Source organism: Linepithema humile, chromosome 8 (assembly GCF_040581485.1).
Source record: "Linepithema humile isolate Giens D197 chromosome 8, Lhum_UNIL_v1.0, whole genome shotgun sequence".
Taxonomy (NCBI): domain Eukaryota; kingdom Metazoa; phylum Arthropoda; class Insecta; order Hymenoptera; family Formicidae; genus Linepithema; species Linepithema humile.
The window spans coordinates 7,902,426-7,916,566 of NC_090135.1; the positions used below are offsets into that span (position 1 = coordinate 7,902,426).

The 14,141-nt window shown below is 39.6% G+C and overlaps 1 protein-coding gene across 4 annotated transcripts in view; it reads left to right on the forward strand.

Annotated features, from left to right (window-relative positions):
* Positions 1 to 14,141, forward strand: part of LOC105670535 (serine-rich adhesin for platelets) — a 258,685-nt gene that overhangs the window by 75,819 nt on the left and 168,725 nt on the right. The window contains exon 1 of one of the 4 annotated variants that reach the window (XM_012364088.2): positions 10,753 to 14,132. The exons of the other annotated variants lie outside the window; for them this stretch is intronic. The gene's annotated coding sequence lies outside the window, so the exon portion shown is untranslated. Of the gene's footprint in view, positions 1 to 10,752; positions 14,133 to 14,141 lie in introns of those variants that run through there. 4 annotated transcript variants of the gene reach the window in all.

The following is a 14,141-nucleotide window of genomic DNA, read 5'->3' on the forward strand; positions in this document are numbered from 1 at the left end:
GGTCTTCCGTCCTTCCTGCAAGGCGAGCTTCTCGAGCAAAATCGATCCCGATGCAGAGCGAGCAGAGCATAAGTGATAAATCTCAATGGTTCGTAAAAGTATCTATTTCTTTTTACTCTACGCATGATTTGGACATTGAGAGATCAGTCTAATAGATGCAAATGTAATTTACAATTCTGAACGACGCAACTACGTATACAATTTTACTAGCCAATTCAAGCAAATAATGTCTCGATATTACATTTGTAGTCGATATCTAACAATAAGAGTTTGAAACATTAATTTGCAAAGCAAAATGAAGAAATAATTGAACCGTCATGTCTAGAATAACGTAATCGTCACATTAATTATATATTTTATTTTATAAAAAAAATTTTCATTTTTTTGAGAATGTTGAGAATCATGATATTTTTATTTCCTATTGCTTACTAATTATTGCACTTCTTTGTATCCCTTCCGGGCGGCAGTAAAGCGGAATAAATTCGTAAAAATTAAAGAAAAGTGCTTTAGCAACTATTTCGATGCTGGCTATGTAGTTGAAAAAAAAGCCGACGATGAAATTGTCCCGGAATATAAGCGAGGCTATTAAGGAATCCCGAAAAATCCGGTGTGTCAGACCATAGGAAGTAGATCGTTAAGCCGCGTTTTCGAGAGGATTCGCGCACATGAATAAGCCGTTACTCTGGTGCTAGCTTGATAAATCGTTTTGTATGTGATGGAGAAGGATGTAGAGGGTTGAAAGATACACGGTGGATGAGAAAGACAGAAGCAGAATTCGGGAACGTGCGTGCGGCGACTAGCGTCGGCTTAGTTGCGATAGAAGCCTCTCACTCTTCCTCTCTCTTTCTCTCTCTCCTCTCGTCCATTTTCTCCTCTTCTCGTCACCGTTATCCATGACGATGTGGGCTGGCTTTAATCGTTTCTCGTAAATGCCTGACGAGTTTATAATTTCCAAGTTTCTCCGACGTCCTGAATATCCCGCGGAAATTTCGACGTGAAGAGCCACCACGAAGGTGGAAGTCCTTTGGAGTAGTTGTGAAAAATGTGTTCGTAGATTAATTTTCACAAAAATGTAACAAGAATATACATTTTATGAACAAATTATTGTTACATTAAATATAAAAGTATTTTAGTTTAAACACGTCGAGTGTAATTTTTAAGGATAATATCAAAAATTCTATGTTTCTTTTTAATTTATGTAAAGCTTTTTATAGAACAAATATATTCTTTTTTATAATTTTTATATAAAATAACTTGCGACAGATTTTTTAATTAATGAAGGATTTTAGTTAATGATTCTAGTTGAATGGGATTAGAACAAAGATGCGAATCAGTAGAAAGATCAATGAAAAGGCGACCCCATTGCAACTCGACAAACAAATGTATCTACTTTATAGTTTTACATTCTTTTTGTTTACTCATTGTTGTTTACTCATTGTTTACTCATTGTTAACATACGACCTACTCGATGTCTACCTTACTTTATTTCCAATTTTTACTTTCTGATAACGTTTTAATTTTTTCCGTCATGTTTAGTTAAAAACTCTCACACACACACACACACACACACACACATCTATAATCTTCTGATGTATTAAAATAAATATTTAGTTTTTTAAAACTTATTTCTTTTGCAATAGCATTCTACAAAGTTAGAATTTGTTAATTTATACATCCAATATTTTACTAATATCTTAAAAGATATGCAAAAGTAACATAACAGCTCACGTATAATCGCAAAATTCTCTCAGAGATCATATTATAAAAGAAAAATCAATTTTTATAAGAATATGGAAGAAGTACAAAGTAGTTAAGAAATTACACGTGATGAATTATAGAGGAAGATTCGTAACTAAAGCAGTAAGTGAATTCGAGGGATTTTCACCCCGGCCATAAACTCACGTGTCTTTAGCGAGTTGGTATACCCGGCAGGATTTCGTTGGATTCTGCGCCATTATTCGGACCCTTACAAATTGCTCAGCCAATAAATTATCTATAAAACGACCAGACCGTCCGCTATGCGAGATAACGGCGTATCTTTGCAGTTGTTATCGATGGCGATCGCTCGATTTATTATTACGTGAGCGTGGACGGGGTTCAACTGTGGTACGGCCAAAAAGCTTACCGCGCGCGTATATGTTCTTCCGTTCTGAACTATATCACGTACAATATTGCCATTTTCCACGAGAATGCCTGCAATAGTCTCATGAGGCACTCTGATAACTTGAAAAATTACCAGACAAGTACATTTTGTTTATGTAGATATAACATAAGTATATTATCGTTAAATATGCTTCCTTTCTTTTAAATTGAAGGCTTCTGATTCCTTTTCAAATATAATATTATTCAAAAGTTGCCATTATTACGTATGCAACGAATATTTCTGTGAGAAATGTTAAGTTTGAGAGATCACTTTTTATTGCAGATGATATACTTTTTCTCACATTTTTATTTAAAAAAATAGCAAAGCTTTGTATATTAATGAAGCGTAAAAATCTTTCTTTCTATTCTTGGCAATGTAAAGTTGAATAATTTAAAATTATTAATTCGAAATAATATAAATGTGTTATATCTCGCCCATATGCTCCCCTGCAATCCTCGGCAGTTTCGTGTAACCACGCGACGAAATGAGGACAGGACGATTCCGGTCGTGTTCGACAGGAATTTATTAGCCGCGCGCGGTCGCGCGCAACGGATGATACATCGCGATGCTTTATCGCTGTTCGGGAAATACTTTCGAGGGTAAGCGCGCGCGGTAATGCCATCCCGTTGCGCTCGTAGGATTCGAATGGGTTGAAGCGTACGCGAGGAGACGAGACCGTTGGGGACGACGAAGGTCCGCTAATGTTCCGATACGTATGTTCTTCGTGTTCTTCGTTTCGCGGCTGGTATGCAGTACGGCGACTCGGCGAAAGGAAGGTGTTCCAGGCGAGCACGAAGGGCGGCGGCAGTCCCGATGGCGCGGGTGGAGGGCTCTGATTTACTGAGGCAATCGCTCTTTATTTCTCTCTAGGCGGCCCTCCCGTCCGCCCCACCTCGATAGATATCGCCTTGTAATAGCTTTCCGTTACCTGAATATATCCGCCCAGTGAAATTTATCAGATGAAATCGGTGGAAGCAGCAAGCATTTTGTGCCAATGATGCTTCGCGTTGTTGCATCCAACGCGTACATATGTTATTACGTGCTGCTGTCGTGATGAATGCGCAAATACACTACAGCTGGAATATTGTCTACAATTATTTGAAGAAAATAATACTTGTATTATAGGATTATTGAACTGTACTATTTTTAGGATTTTTAGGCATAAAATAGTGGTTTTTTTAAAATCGTATTGCACAGCAGATAGTTCATTTATGGATGATACTTTGAAAACATAATTTAAAAATATTTTTGGCAAGACAGAATATATAAATAAATAAAATATTTTTCTTAGTTACATAGCGGACAGACTATTCCACTTCCAATTACCGTCGTCCGAGGGCAGCACGCTGCAGGATACTGACTGAGTCCTGTGCTTTAAAGCTCCTTGTACTTCGGTTTAAATTCGTTCTCGGATTATGCTTTTAATTACACAAAATTAATATTTTCCGTTATTTTACAACACGCAAGCAAATTTATTATTTGTTATAAGCGACACAATTTATAATTGTCGCGTTTTTTGCATGGATGTGATAGTTTAGGAAGAGGAGTTAGTTATACAATTTATCTCTGATACTAAGGATATTATCGCTGAAGTACAGCTACGATCAATGTTCCAATCGCTAGGATAGCAGAAAAAGCAGAAGGCGAGACAAATGTAGTAGAAAAGAGGATAGACGAGAGATTCGAGTTATCGCTCGCGAATGGATTTATGGACTCTCTCGCGGCATCAAGAGGCAAAGTCCGCTTCCCCCATCTCTTTTCCGTTCTTGTTCGCGCGGCATCCTTATTTCTTTCTTCCTGCGCCCTGTCTGTTCGTCCGAGCACGGTCTCTCACGGACTCCCAATGCAGCCCAGATGCGGCCGCAGCTGCCATTGTTCCAACGATCGTTATCCGAGCTCGCGGCTCCGAGCAAAAGTTACCACACTCTATCTGGAATCTCAATTAATGCCGCCGCCCTTATCGCGAGATCATCCCCTTATTATCGACGAGCCGCCCTCCGTCCCCGTTCTTACGCAGCTCTTGCGGAATTTATCGCTGGCCCCCGCCATTCGCCGCCCCTCCGAGAGTGCTTGAAGAAGAAGCACGCACTTCTGGAAAACCAAAATCGACAAGCCTGATAACGAGAACGATTTATCGATTGCACCATGCGCTCGTTAGTTATCTTTCGATTGGTCAGCGGTATCATCATTCTTTCAGTTTATCTGTCGTTTAAATGATCGTTGTGTTTAGTTTGTCGTAACATGCCGACAGAACAACATTTTCGCAGAGAAAATTTCATACGTAAATATCGACTTATTGCAGCAGCGTGCTTGCCGCGACATAATTGCTTTCGCTAATCAAATAACCGTGGCACGATGAAGCACAGTCGGCGAAAATTAGAATAATAATTATTCATTATGACGCAAATGTCGTATTTCGTATTCCGTGCAGAAAGGATTATTAATTTTTTTCATATTACATTGACGAATAAAAAAAAATATGAAAAGGAGACGGAATTTTTGCGGGAATTTGCTTCACGACAAAGCAAGCGCGGCGTATCTGCGTCTGGAGGGCGTCGAACACGCAGCGTTTCCCTGAATGAAACTAATAACTGAATAACTGACAAAAATCGCTGCCGGCTGTTCGGCTGCATTTTTCGGGGCGCGTTCTCGCGCTCACAATGACCAACGGCCTGGTCTCCGGTGTTCGTTGTAGCGATTTCCTGCTTTCAGCCGGTTTCCGACATATTGCATTCGTTAGCCTGCTAGTTAACCCCCTTCAGCGTTGCTGAAACTCATCGGTCCGCGTTGAGCTGGTCAGTACCGAATATTTGCTCGTCCTCGAAATATCGTGCACACGGCGCGGCAAAAAAACATCCGCCGTTTCAATACGGCTCTGAACTGTCGCATACAGAATGTTTCGCAAATTTGGCATCGACCTTTGCAAGACTGTACTCTGTTCAATGTGAGAACAATTTTTCCTCATCGATAATTTTACTATTTTCGGGACATTTCAATTTTCAATGTTAACAATTAACGTATGAATTTATAAATTAAAGTCTTATTAATTGTTTTTTTTTACTTAGCAAAACTCAAATTTTCTACGGATTTGTTAAAAATGTTCGTAATTACATTTGAGCTTTTACAAAGAAAAAATTGATTAAAAATTTTTGAAACAAATTTTTCAGATTATCTTGCTAAGTTTGCATGCTTAGCAAATGTGCGATACAGAATAACGTTTTAGTGTCCGTGTACTCACGTTAATTTTGTTCGCTGCTACTAGCAGAAAATGATATTCGTACCAAGTCGAACGTTTATAAGCCTTGCAAGATAAATATCTTTCGCTATCTCGTTGCATAATTATATTTTCGCGTTGCACGCGCGTGGTGCCTTCCGCGGACCGTGATGCAATCGTCAGTTGCATATGGCCGAAAGCGGCAAGTTTCTCACATTTTTCACTTCGCGCTCTCCGGTTCGTCAGAGTTTGCGATAGTTAAGTTGATGCAACATGCTCGTAAAATTTGAAATAAATTTCACCTTTGTTCTCACACCAAATATCCTGCGGAAGGTCGTGTCACGGTATAAGCTTCTTTGTACACATCTTGGCATGTGCGTGTGCGCGATGTGACCGATGAAATGTACGACCGATGCGATAGTCCGCTTGCGTTAATCTTGGGTCAAGTTCGCAGCAAACAATGGGATAATGGGAGATGACAAAGCGCCGTATGCGTGCGCGCTCACCCTGTAACACATCGTCAACCTTTCGACGAAATTTATATTCTCGTCGGCAGATAAGGCACACTTGCGAGGCGATTCGCGGCGGCGTCGCACAACCGAACGGAATCAACCCCCGACCACGACATGTCTCTTTCCCACCTTTCCGCAAAATGTTTGCTCTACGGTATCGCGACATTTTGCTGAGTCCTCGGAAAAGGGATGATTTTTTACTAATTCGTGCTTTTGTTTGTATTTTCCTTACATCGATCGATTGCCCGAATAAAGTAAAATACAATAGGTGTCTTTTGCGATATTTGTAAATGTTCTTTTTGTTTTTAAAGCTTATATCAGGCTGTCAGTTTTGAGCATTAATATTACATTTGTACACTTAGCTAATCGTACAAGAATCCGAAGGACGTAGTCAATGGTTTCAAAGTTTATCTATATCGCCAAGGGTTAATTGATCAAGTCCCTTCGTCGCATCCATATCTCTGACGAAGGGCTGACGTCACCTCGTCCGCAGCCCTGGCGATCCTGATTAGCATTAACGATTCATAGACCCGGGACTAACTAGGGTCGTCCTACGACCTCTCGCCATCTTCACCGTCTCCTTCTGCTAGATCTCTACCTACCACTAGTTATCACGCCTGCCAACAAGGAGGTTATCTTTCGAGTTCGACGATCGACTCGATTTGCATAATGTTTGCCTGTTAGAAACTGTTTCGAGTCAGCTCGCGCTCTCTCACGGTCATGGCATATGCGAATTTATATGCACACTTATAAGAACGTTTGTTCACGCCATCTAACATAATTCTTTCTGGTAAGCTAATTAGTATAATTATAATAATAAATAATTGATAATAAAATGGCTGAAGCACTAGATCGCGACTTATCAGCAAAAATCGTATCCATACTGAAAGTATATTATTCTTATAATTATTCTATATTGTTTAATGACATTTTATGCGAAATATTAAATCCAAAGCGACGAGATGAGAAAGATATCGAATTCTTTGTTTTCGCGACGACACATATCAAGCGATGCGCAATAGCGTCGCGCTTTTCGACGAAGAGCGTGTTATTATGGAAGGCCGGAGCCTCGAGGTCTTCGATATCCTGCAACGGTCAGCCGGATCTCTGGGGAGATCCTTCGAATTTTCCAGTCGACGGAGGGAAGCTTGTCGGCCAAGTTGCATATTACCATTTCTCGATTCGACATGCGAGAGGTTGGTGCGTGCTTGCGTGCGTGTGAACACGTCGCACGCTCGCGCACTTCCGTGTCACACTGGGTACACTCCAGTGTTAGTCCCTTTGGCATTAGACAAGGGTATCGGGGATGTTCGGGGGTGCTCGTTGTGATTGGTGTGGGTTGGGCTGACCATTTGAATACACGGCACTGTAATCACGACCGTGTTCCCTCTCTCTTTCTAATTCACTTTCTCGCAGCCGTCCGCCCCGTCCGGCCTGACACTCCTTGCCTATCGTACAGTCATCGCACTTCCTCATTCCCTCTCCTCACCCCTCTTCTCCCTCTCCGCGCCGTCCCGACGCCCTGACAGGACGCGCGTGGCTGTCCGGGGAATACCTCCAGATTACTACCACCGGTGAGTGTCCTCCCATTCGTTTCCATCGTCGCCTGACCAGACCTTCTGGATGAGAACGGTATTGTGCCGAGTATCTAGATTGAAGTTAGGGAGGTATATCGGCGTGAGCGCGATGTCTATTTCGCAAGCGATTTTCTTCGGCTTTCGCGGATTTTGATGAACGAGTCGACTATAATTCTATTCCGATATATTCCGGATCAATAAAGTTTGCACAATTATTTAAAATTAAAAAAGAAAGATCAAAGAACAGTGGAAATCTCATTTGTTAGATATCGCGATGCAATTGTACAATATTCGTTAAGCGGTGGTTGTAAATAAAAGAAGGACTGCGCCTTTCAGAAACTTCCTTTTATTCATAAGCAGCATTCAAATTCATAGACGACGAACGGCGCGAGTCTGCCCTTTTGTTACGCCGATAATCGAGTATGCGTAGGACACTCTCGTGTGCCCTAGGAGGGAAATTATCCAGGAGACGTCTCGTTGGATTTCTCTCGTTACCGCCTCGTTCCGGACGTGAAAACGCTCGCGTAACCGGTTCCGCATTTGCATGTTCACCGCTTGGAGGCAGAAAGCGAGGTCGATGGGCTGGCTGGTGGCACGGATGCTGCGAGCCAGCTATAGCCGTCGTCAAAAAGCATCTCACATCCATTTTAATGGATCCTTCTCGAGGATAGAGGAGAAACGACCACACAAAAGAGAGACAGGTGGATACAGGGAAATGCAGTTTATTGATATTCTCAGGTTATTTCTCTTTTCATCTCTTAGGAACATATATTGTTTATATTAATATCTTGAAGCGAATAAGCTGGCGCGAGCAACATTGTGAGCAAAATGTTACAAGCAATGTTAATATACAAATTGGAAGATATAAATGTGTTGCTTACTTTTTGCATTTTTTTTTTTGGTTGACTTTTAGAGTAATTTTTATTTTGTCTTTATGTCTTGTAAATGATTGATATGTCTGGAAATAGTGTAAATAATTTATTGCGCAATAAATCATTACATTATCGCGGTTGTGTACAAAGATGAACATAAGGAACGTAAAGTAAAAGACAAGCGGAAAGAGAGACGTACATGATATGTAGCTAAAAGCGTAATACGTTACACAACCATGTTCGCGTATTAATCGTGTAACCGGACTACTTTGCCTAAACATTTGCTCGGCGCTTCACCTGCTAGAAGCCTAACCCTTTGCTATTTCATTAAATTAGGAGGAGCCTGTCTGGTCGGTTAGTTGGCTGGTTGGTTGGTTCGCCGCCGTGATCTCTGTCTCTTTCGTATCCTCCTCCTCCTCCGTTTCCTCCTCTTCCCTCCTCATCCTCTCTTAGCTTTCCTCTTATGCCGCTGGATTCGCGAAACCACTGGAAACTTTCGCTTTTACCGTCATTTTATAATTCATGGTATCGTCCTGTCGCTTGGATGTAACGCGGGTCTCGTTTCGTACCGTCGGCGGCGAGTAAAAAGGGTCTCTTCGTTCATCCTGTTGGCGGATCCTTGCACTCATCTCGCATGAGCGAGCGCTTCTCGCGTCTTAAGCGTTCGAATAAATCACATACTTTATTATTAGTAGCGAAAAATCCATGGATCGACAAAAGCCGTGCAGAAAGAACATTATATGATTGTTTTGTACTTAACATCGCAATTTTGAGATATTTGGATACGAAATAAAATACGAGGATAAATATTCGAATTTTAGAGAGATCCTAGATTTAAATTATTTTATCAATAATTTGTTTCGCATATTTGTTATTTTTTTTTACTGATTTTGTAGCAATTATGAGAATTATTCAATTTTCATTTTTTACCTCTTGACTTCATATTTCTGTTTATTGAATTGGAATTGAAACATCGATATTCCTTGCTCGAAAAATAATAAATATATCAATATTGGTTTGAAAAAATTATATATACATTAATAAATTTTCCTTATCGGAAATTTAAATAACTTTTCCATCAAGATTGGTGTCTGAAAAATTCTTTTTAGAGTGTAACATGTTAGGCAGGGCACACATTTACCGTTGCACGCTCAATATCTTAACTGGAATAAGTCCAAAGTTGTATCCCATTACGTCTAAGCATGCTGTCCCCATCTTTGCTTCGCTATAATGCTCTATCGCGTTGCTTGCCCTATGCGATGTACCTTCAGCTTCTACTTCTCTTTCTCGCTCCTTCCCCATAAAACGTCCCTTTGCCCACCCCTTGATTATTCCTCATTGGCGTAGAAGCTAATTAAAATGATATGTCCACCCTTTTGTTCCTGCTAATTGCATCGTCACACATTTATTTCATGGTAATAAACCTATAAAATTATCTTTGAAGTTAACAATTGGCGTTGCGACGGAGTTTTTATGGAAAAACTTATTTCTGTCTATTTTTATGCGCGCATGTGCTTTCATCAATTTTACCGTCTAATGTTTTTATTAAATTTTTTATTTAATAAATATAATCTTTTTCCGGGATATGTATTATTATAGCAGTTTGAAATATGAATTCTAACTTAATACTTTAGGTATCGCGTTCATCGTCTTAAGTCAACGGATGTTACGCCACTGGCGAAGGGTTGAAATCGACCGTCGGTGGGTGTCTCTTCTCTTTATCTCCTTGCACAGATTTTAATATAAATTATAATCTAATGTCGTTTCTTAATACCTTTCCATCCCCCGACCATCGCCGCCACCACAGTTTCTCCGGACCCCAAAACGCCGAGGTCATTATTAGGGATTTCTCATTACGCGATCAATCATTCTCAGGGATCGCGAAGCTAATTTCTTGCGTCAATTAATATTGCGATAGCGACCATCGACGGAGAAAACGTTGACGGCATTCCTTTTCTGCCTTCCAATCGCGTCGTTCCTCATTTTCGTATCATTTAACATTCAATGGAACATCTCATTTAACGTTGCAATTATGCTCGGCGCGTGTTGTCGAAAAACTGCTAAATAATTGCGGGGCAATATATTATATGTCGCGTCTACTTTATAAGACATTCATCATTAATTACATTACAATAATAATATTTATTGTAAATTCCATGTTTTTAATACTTCGAGCTTTTTAAGAAATGTATTTTTGTTTATTTATTACCGTGTATGAAAATGATACTCGAGAAGAAGTATACGATTGAATTATATTGTAAGTATTATTTAAGTTTTAGAAAATTGAACGAAGCTGCTAACTAAGTAAAAATATTATAAGTTAGTTCAGAATAGATCAACGTGTGCGATTGGTAGCGCCGTCATGACAATAAAAATTGTAAGCGAGATCGTGGAGGTTGATCTCAGGAAAAGCCTTGATGCCTCGAGGTGACATGTAGAGCGAGAGTTAAGATAGAGAGCAAACCGATGGATTTATGCCTCGGACCACAAGGCATCATCGTTCCCCCCCGATGGATATGCGGGACTTCTGTGCGCGTTTTCCATTCTCTTTCTCTTCTTTTCTCCCCTTCGCTCCTCCCCTCTCACTCTTTCTCACTCTCATTCTATTTCTTCCCTTGCCAATATTTGCCCTCGTACGCAACGCCTTGGGTTCCCGTATTTACGAACAAATACGCATATACAGATATATAGACATGTCCTCCGTGTTTGCCTTCTTATATCTGTCTGTATCTCGCGCTGCCTAGCGTTGATCGCCCCTAAAAGCTACCGTCGAACGCCCCCGGAATCAGATCAGTAACCCCTTTGGCAAACTTCAACTTCGGCAAGTCTAAGATATTCCGAAGCTGCGATTACTTCATCATACTATCGATTTCTAGCAACTATTTTCATTTTGTTAATACGCAGCGTCTGGAAGATGGCAATTTTTGCAAGAAGTCAGTCAAATTATCAAAGCATTTAATTTTTAAAGTTATTCAAGACAGTGCTTTAGATATGTTTTTCAAAAGAAAACGGCATATTTAGGTAATAGTTATTTCTTCAACAGAGAATATTCTATAATAGTAGAGCGCTTTGGTGATTCTACGCTTGCGAGGAGGTTCGGAAATTCCACGAGGAATCTGCGTCTCCGAAGAAAGGGGATCTGAGGGGTAGCCGAGGAGGCGACCGAAGTTTGGACTTTGAACTTTGCCGCTCGAGTGACCTCGCGGCCGTTTTATTTCACTTTCGGCCATTAACATACTTTGCTGCAGGATTTTTCCTACTTCCACGCGAAGTACTTGTGTCTGCATAATTATCGTTTCACCATCTTGCCGTCTTTCGCTTTTCGTAGCAATTGACTGGAGATTGTAAAAACACGGTTTCAAATCTTTAGTCTCAATGCGAGGCATTTTGTAATTATTACATTACATTTTATAAAATTATTCGGAAGCGGATACCGTATGACACGTGTACTGTAATTTCTATCTATCTGAAATTGTTCTCAAACGGCAGATTATTGACGGCAATTATACGCTAGACAAGTATCCTACTTTCGACTCAGAATAGATCTCTTCCAGTCGTCGTTTCGATGTCGACTATAATACCGAGAGTACTGTCGTTTATTGTTCGCGATAGCTCGGAAACAGGAGCAGGTCACAAAAAGACGAAGCGAGAATCGGTGGTACCCCGAAGAAAGGACGGCGGTCGCGCGAGACGGAGAGATAGGGCAAAAAGAGAAAACAGCGGACGAGTAGGAAAGCTCTTTCGCCCTGGATACAACCGGGAGAGGGAGAGCTTTTTCCTTGTGGGCGCGGGCCATGTATGGACCTTACAACTACCTACGAGACGACGCCGGCGTCGTCCTCCTCGTCGGCAAAAAGTAACACGAAAGTAAGCCTATCGTGGGAGGCGTGGAACGTGGAGCTTTACCCTGTGTGTCTCGCTGAGTTCCCGACGAGCTTTTACGAGAGTGGGGCCACGCTTGCGCGGATGCTTGAAGAGAAGGAAGTGAGGAGGGACGATGGATTATTAAAGCTCCTTTAAATCTGTACCTTATTCAGTATGTTGTTCTGAAAATCTGTAAATTAAATTATCAGAAAAAAGTTAATAGCGTAAATGTAAATTCAATATGCGATAGATAGATAAGTAATATTTTTTTTTATTTTTTGAAATCTTTTTTTTTTAATACTATACTCTGCAATTTATAAAGTAAAAATGCAGATATACATCTGTGGTGATTTACACATAAAATGGCAGGCTTTTATTTTGCAGAAAGTAAAAATTTATATTTAATTGAAAAGTAACGATGAAGTTGTAAGATTGCATTTAATTAAACATGTCGTTTTGCTAAGATTATGATAATTGTATATGAGATAACGACTATCTAATCGATTGATTACATGAATCAAGTCATTCCGCATTTAAACAATGCCATAATTAGTCATGTAAATTTTTGCTATAATGACTACATTATGAGCTTAATGAATCAAGAATCTCTTTTCTGTGCATTTTTCTGCGCATTTTTAAAGTAATTTCTATGACGAATAGACTGGTTTGCGGCTACTCTCGTATTTTTCGTGGAATTTTTATCGGCCGCTGTTCAATGCCACTATTTGCATTCATTTTATAGTTAAAAAACAATTTTTCTAATTATGTAGCTACATTCCTTTCTGTATATACTATCCGCAAACACATTGCCGTTTGATATACATCCGTGTTTTTAATTATATTTCTTAAAAATTTCGCGTAACACACAAAAATATTTCCTATTTTTATATCTATAATTATATCTGAAATATTTTTATTGGAAAAATAAGAAATATGTATGTTTTTAATTTTAATATCTATAATTTAATCGCTTTTGTCTAATTAACTGATTAACAATAAATCAAAATTTTACGATAAAAAGATGAAAAAGCACATAGCAAGATAGTTAAAGAGATTACCGAATATCGAGATATTAAACTGTTTATTATATTCCAATATATGTGTTATTTGTGTTTATTATATGTTGAACGCGCGAGTCATATCTTATAATATTTGTCGCAATTATGATATAAAAATGATTATATTATTTTTAATCTATTTTAAATTATTGATTATTTAGCTTTTGCAATTAGAGATTGCGATATATTAGTTAATTAAACGCGCAAACAATAAATCAACAATTGTTTGTAGAAAATAATTTATAATATTTATTACTATATGAGAAATAATATAATATTACAATATTCTGTTCGTAAAAATATGATAGAAAGAGTAGCAGAAGGTAGCAGAGTAATATGTAAACAAGTACGCGTTCAAGAATTTCCAAGAATTTCGGCGCTAGCTCGTGACGTCGTTGTTTATATTTTCGCGCCGTACGAGCGCTATTGTAGCCGCGCGATCACCTTGCTACTATTCGCACGGCTACATTCAAGTCGAACGGGCGGCAAAGGGAACCGCTCCGTAACTAGGTGCATTTTCTCTTATATTACGCTTGCGATAAATATTATAAGATTATTTCTTACAAACAATTGTTAATTTAATAATTGTACGACGTAGCTTTTCGTGATTAGCGACTGAAATACATTATATTTCTCTCTGCCGCCGGCTGTGACGCCGCGAGCGGTGAATAGGTTATAGCTGCGTGCGATTTCGCGTTTTTTCGAGTTTTTGCTTTGTTGTGCTGTGCAAAGCTCGCGTTGAAAGAGTAATTAATATCGGGTAGTGCCGTTTGAAATATCGCGCGATCGTCGTATTTTCGCGAGTGAGTGCTAGAAAGGAGCAACCATCGATGGACCACCGAGAGGAGGAGGAGGCCGGGGGGGCATCAGGCGCCGGTGGAGCAACGTTAAGGTAATTTAT